This window comes from Sinocyclocheilus rhinocerous, unplaced genomic scaffold (genome assembly GCF_001515625.1).
Source record: "Sinocyclocheilus rhinocerous isolate Xijiao unplaced genomic scaffold, SAMN03320098_v1.1 scaffold1168, whole genome shotgun sequence".
NCBI classification, from domain to species: domain Eukaryota; kingdom Metazoa; phylum Chordata; class Actinopteri; order Cypriniformes; family Cyprinidae; genus Sinocyclocheilus; species Sinocyclocheilus rhinocerous.
In genome coordinates, this window is record NW_015650373.1 from 970,548 (window position 1) to 977,071 (window position 6,524).

The window sequence follows — 6,524 nt, forward strand, 5'->3', positions numbered from 1 at the left end:
GCAATAGGGATTTCGCCTAGGGCGTCAAATTGGCTAGAAACGGCCCTGGTCCAGTTAGCCACCACACGCTTCTCACGTTTCTGTTAAAAGATTCAAAAAGTGATCACCAGAATATTTACAAAACACAAATTGTTCACTGTAAAATCAAAAGTACCGTTTCTTAGCTAAAATATTTCTTCAATGTTAGGTAAAGCTGAAATTTTTGTAACACTAGAGTGTTTTAGATGGTGATGCTGTAGTGAACGACAACATTATTTACAGAGAAAGAACTTCGACAGATACAAGAAATCAACACACCTCTTGTTGTTTCTTCTGCTGGATATCTTGCTCATTTTCCCAGGCTGCTTTCGGGATTTCTTGGTGTTCTTCACAGACAATATAGCCATCGTTACTGAAATATATTGAGGCAATCAAATTACAGATTTGACAGAAAACACATTCATACATTTATATGTACAATGTTCCATATAAGCACACTATTTATGTACATTATACTCTTACTCTTTTGACCATGTATGAAATGAATGGAACAAGCACTGCCCATTTCTTACAGAGTGTGAAACTGCTATGGAAAGTGACAGTCCTGGCTGGATAGGACAAAATGTGTACATGGAAGGAGATAGCTTTCATCGTATTCCACCTGGTTAGAGCATGTTATTACAAACACATAGAGACACTTCTTACCCTGCATGTGCAAATCCACAATGATAATCAAAACCCGTCACTGCTGCAGCACAGTCTATGTTCAGTTTTCGAGCCACTCTATACAGATTTGGCAAATGCAGGTGAACACATCCTACTGGTAAGTTAACATGCATGACTTAAACATGTACACGTGCCCAAACTCATTACGTGGTATCTGAAACATGCACACACATATCAATTCAGATCAGCACTCCAGCAAATAACAGATCAGTAGATCTTACTCAAATATGATTAACTTTAACTTTATTTAAAGGATTAGTTCACTTCCAGAATAACAATTTCCTGCTAATTTACCCCCATGTCAGCCAAGAAGTTCATGTCTTTCTTTCTTCTGTCGAAAAGAAATTAGGTTTTTGAGGAAAACATTCCAGGATTTTTCTCCATATAATGGACTTCAATGGGACCCAACGGGCTGAAGGTCCAAATTGCAGTTTCAATGCAGCTTCAAAGGGCTCTACACGATCCCAGCCGAGGAATAGTGGTCTTATCTAGCGTAACGATCGGTCAATTTCTTAAAAAAAAAAAAATTGTGTGTATATATAACCACAAATGCCTGTCTTGCAGTAGCTCTGCGATGCGAGTGACGTAGGTGGAAGTACCTCCCCAGCTTTTACAAAGCAAACGTGCAAAGAAAGTCAAACTTTCAATGTCGGAAAGTAAAACAACGATGTCGGAAGATTTTGAAGTTGGAGGACAAAATGATATTGAGTTTTTCACCCTACCCTACCTTTAAGTACACAGATGAAGAGCTAACCGCGCGTGACCTTTCCAACATGATTGCATAATGCGTGAGATTGAGCTAGTGAAAGACGAGCATTTATGGTTAAAAAGTATATACATTTTTATTGTTTTTAGAAAATTACAGATCGTTTCACCAGATAAGACCCTTATTCCTCGACTGTGATCATGTAGAGCTCTTTGAAGCTGCAATTTGAACGTTCAACTCGTTGGGTCCCATTGAAGTCCATTATATGGAGAAAAATCCTGGAATGTTTTCCTCAAAAACCTTAATTTCTTTTTGACTGAAGAAAGAAAGACATGAACATCTTGGATGACATGGGGTGAGCAAATTATCAGGAAATTTTCATTCTGGAAGTGAACTAATCCTTTAAAATAATTTGAACTCACTTTGCCATCAACAACGATCGGAGGCTGGTACTCTTCAGTTTGCCAGACTCCAAAAAGAGGCAGATCTTTGACATCTTTCTGCTCGGACATCATGGAAAAACCAAGCACCATCTGACAGACATTAGCATTAAAAAATTAGCTTTAAAAAGTAGTTATGTCATTTATTGTAAAAAGGTCAAATACACATACCTTGTACGGCTCCTCTCCTAGTCGAACACTTCTAGCTTCCTTCAGCCAGGTATCTCTAGAATGGGGTGTGTGCACACCGTCTCTGAAAATAATTAAACATCATAAACACAAATGGCCTGCAATTGTATTTGTTCTAACATCTCAGATTTGGGAAACAGATTTTATTTTATTTTTTTTTCGTATTGAATTGGAAATATTTGTTTTTGGTAATTTAAATAAAGCTGAAATAAGATCAGATATAAATATTAGATCAAAACAAACTTAAAAACTTACACGAAAATTAAAAAATGTTGCCTTGGCAGCTAACTGAAATTAATAAGTTTAAACTAAAGTACTAAAATACTACAAAACTGAAATAAAATAAAGATAAATAGAAATATTAAAAATGACAAAAACACTAACTTAAACTCAAATAAAAATGTAAATAAAACTCAAAATATAAAATGCTTAATAAAAAGAAAATATAATTTAAAATATTGCTAAATAATATGATAGTATATAAATAATACTAAAATAACACTGACTATAAAATATTATAATAACTGTTAAATGTAACCTTTAGCAAATATAAAAATCAATATAAATTTTTATACATGCATTATAGCATTGTGATGTCTAAATTTACTTATAGCATTTCAAATTTTTTGGTTTAGATTTGAATGTTTTATTTTTTATTTATTTATACAAAATAGAATAGAGTTTAATATCAGCCATTTACTGGTTTTTGATCATAACATGAAAACAATTAGTGATTTATCTGCAATAATACATTTTATAATTCAAACTATGTTTTGTCTAAAGTTGTTTTACAAAGGAATATTCATCTATCTTACATATTCTACATTATAACGTTGTGATGCCATATATTCACCTGTAGCATACAAACTATATAAAGTTTACCGTGAATAAACTGGCTCTCCTCTGCAGTACCCCAGGACAGCGGCTGTAGGGGGGTAGATGGCCTCGTATTTTAGCAGGTGCCTCTTTAGTGCGTACAGCAGATGGTTCTTGTATTCTGAGATGGATATCAGCAATGGCTTGTCCAATAACTTTGCCTGCATCTGTGGATGAGGAGCACAGGCGAGTCTTAATGCACCTCATGTGTGATGAGACATGTTAGTGTGTTCACTACCATTCAAAAAGTTTAAGCTAAGTACCATTTTTTGAAAGACGTCTCTTATGGTCACCAAGGATGCATTTATTTGATCAAAAATACAGTAAAAATAGTAAATATTATGAAATATTAAATATATTAACAATTTAAAAGAACTGTTTTCTAAAACATAATTTTTCTTACTATTATCAATGCTGAAAACAGTCATGCTGATTAATATTTTTGTGATAACCGTGATATATTTTTTTAAGGATTCTTTGAAGAATAAAAAGCTAAAAAAAAACTAAACATTTATTTTTGTGACCTTGACATAAATGTCTTTTTTTGTCACTTTTGATCAATTTAATGTGTCCTTACTGAATAAAAGTATTCATTTCTTTAAAGGGGTCCTATTATGCTTTTTTACAAAGTCTTGATTTTGTTTTGGGGCTGCACTAGAACAGGCTCTCATACTAGGTTGTTCAAAAAACACACTATTTTCCCCATATTTTACATTATTACAACACCTCTCTCCCCAGTCTGGCATGAACGGCTCGAATAGTTCCTGTATCAAATGAAGGCCCGCCTTCTGAAATACGAAATGTGCTGTGATTGGTTAGCTGGGAGAGTGTGGTGTGATTGGCAGCAGTCGGCGCCTGGTCGGGAAATGTCATGCCTCTTACCACTGCGAGCTTCAGTGTAAATATTGCGTCAAAATAAAATCAATTTGAGCGCGATTTAAACCTGGATGATTGTAACCACTCTAAGTTCGTCTGTCTTGGGAAAGCTAGCGTGTCTCCGACACAGTGATAACACTCGTTGCCTTCTCTAGTGCAGCTCAACCAGGTCTCGTCCCATTCGTCGATATTTGTGATATCACAAATCCCAGAAAATATGCGTTGTAGTCCAAACGAGTCGTTCATTGTAGTTTTTGAAAAGTGATTTCTGTTAAATAAAATATCTCCTTTTGAAGTGGACTTTGAGCTTTGTAACTTTGCAGATCTTTTTTATGCTCAAACAGCAACATTACAGACATTACATTACAGAGTCACAACACAAAAATGATTCATTTACACACAATCAGAGATCATCAATACACTATCTGCATATAGCACAGTAAATTGTGAACCTCATGATACTCTCCCTCATATGGTTCCAAATCTGTATGATGCTTTTTCTTTGGAACACAAAAGAAGACATTTTGAAGAATGTTGGTAACCAAACAACACTGGAGCCCACTGACTTCCATTTTATTGGCATATTCCGAGACATTTCTCAAAATATCTTCTGTGTTTCACAGAAGAAATAAAATCATACACTTTTGGAACAACATGAGGATGAGTAAATCCCTTTAAAGAAGATCCTTTTAACCCCCCACCAAGAAGACAAATCAGGCTTACCATTTGAGAAGTCACTCTAGGAAGCCATTGTTCATGCGTTTTGTGGCAACTGTGGTAAAGTGGGCAGGCAGTATTGACAAAGCAACAGCCAACAGGTCAGGCTCACAGCACAGCCTGTTTCGGAACAAACCGCCGGCCAACAAGCAAAGAAGGTGGACCTGTTTGACAGAGTAAATTAGAAATCATACACCAGTACAATACAGGCAATAAAAAATAGCCAAAAAACTAAGATCAAAGACTACATATTATTGCAATAAACACAGATAAAAATGTATTCTTGTATTATATTATATTATTCAAAAGTCTTTTTTTTTTTAAAGAAACCTTTTTTTCCAGGAAGGTTTAAATTAGTTAAAAACTGACAGTAAAGACTTTACATGCAGCACAACTGCTGTCAAAATTGATGATAATAAGAAATGTTCCCCCAGCATATTAGAATGATTTCTGAAGGATCTTGTGACACTGAAAACTGAAGTAATGGCTGCTGAAAATCCAGCTTTGCTGTCACAGAAATAAATTTCATTTTATGATATATTAAAATAGAAGAAGAGTTATTTGTATTAATATTTGACCATATTACTGTTTATATTGTTTTTTGTTTTTTTTATATATTTCAAATAAATGCAACCTTGATGAGTGTAAAAGACTTCTAAAATCTCTTATCAACCCCAAAGCCTTTGAATGGTAGTGTGCATATTCAGTTGATTTAACTGGAAATAAAAACTACAACAGAAATACACACACATACCTTGTGGGTATCCACCAGCAGTTCCTTGTTAAATCCTTGCCCTTGTTTCCAACTCTGTTTTTCTTTTCTCCCTGGAAACATGGTCATGGTGTTACAATTTCCTTTTTATCTGACCATCACTACTCCTCTTATGAATACGACTGCAACTATATTGTGGCCATTTACCACACTAAAGATTTTCATCACTTGGCAATCTGCCCCTTATTAAACTCTCTATCATAAACACTCACTTCCTCTGCCTCTTGCGAACCATGTCTGGAGTCTCAATCTCAATCTCCACTGGTTTTGACACAACTGCTAGTTCAGTCGAGTCCACAGGACCCAGGGGTTCTGCCATTTCTGAGAAAGCACACCGTTCAAAACAGTGTGCATGAGTGATGAAAAACATGACCGCATAGAGGACAGTTACTGACTTGTGATACTGAATCTAAACACATGTCTGATTACTAATGATTCACAAAAAACACTATGTACCTTCCACTTCCTCCCAGTCCTCCTCATCCTCATTTTCTTCCTCGTCTTCTTTGATTTGTTTTGATGGTGATGAGTGCTCTGTGAACATGGGGCTCATCTCTTCACTGTGGTCACTCATGTCCTCTGACTCTTCTGTTTTAACTTCACTGTCTTGGAAGTACTTGCTTGTTCTCTCATCAGAGGAATCTTTAACCTTTCTGGACGCACGAGACGCCACCCTGGAGTTTTTGCGGTTGTTTTTGTCCACCATTCTGTTTTCTGAAACAGACAAACAGGTCATGGACCACAGCATAACAATGATCTCTATATAGTTTTGTGGAAAATGTCCTTCTCTGCAATGTCGATAATAATTTATACATGTGTTGCATCATGTGCTGGCACCTTTTGCTTGCAAATAATTAACATAAACATTGAATAACATCAGTACATATATGTTTATATAAAATATTAAATAGAAAATATTAAAGTATTATATATGCATATATAATATTTATCTATTTTGTATCAGTGTTATAGTTAACTAAAACCATAAAACAAAACATTTATTTGAAACAATATAAACATTGACTGGAATAAAATAAAAAATATATTAGGGCTGCTCAACTATGGCAAAAATCATAATCACGATTATTTTGGTCAATATTGTAATCACGATTATTTAACACGATTATTAGGGGGCCATATGACCAAAACTTTATATGAGTGATTTATTTAAAGATAGTGATACATATCAAATATATATTTCCTGTAAATAAGGTTGCTATGACATCTACATTGTAGAGACCAG

The 6,524-nt window shown here is 34.8% G+C and overlaps 1 pseudogene; it reads right to left on the reverse strand.

Moving 5' to 3' along the window:
- The window catches only part of LOC107711918 (DNA repair protein complementing XP-C cells-like), an 11,139-nt pseudogene that overhangs the window by 1,538 nt on the left and 3,077 nt on the right, over positions 1-6,524 (reverse strand).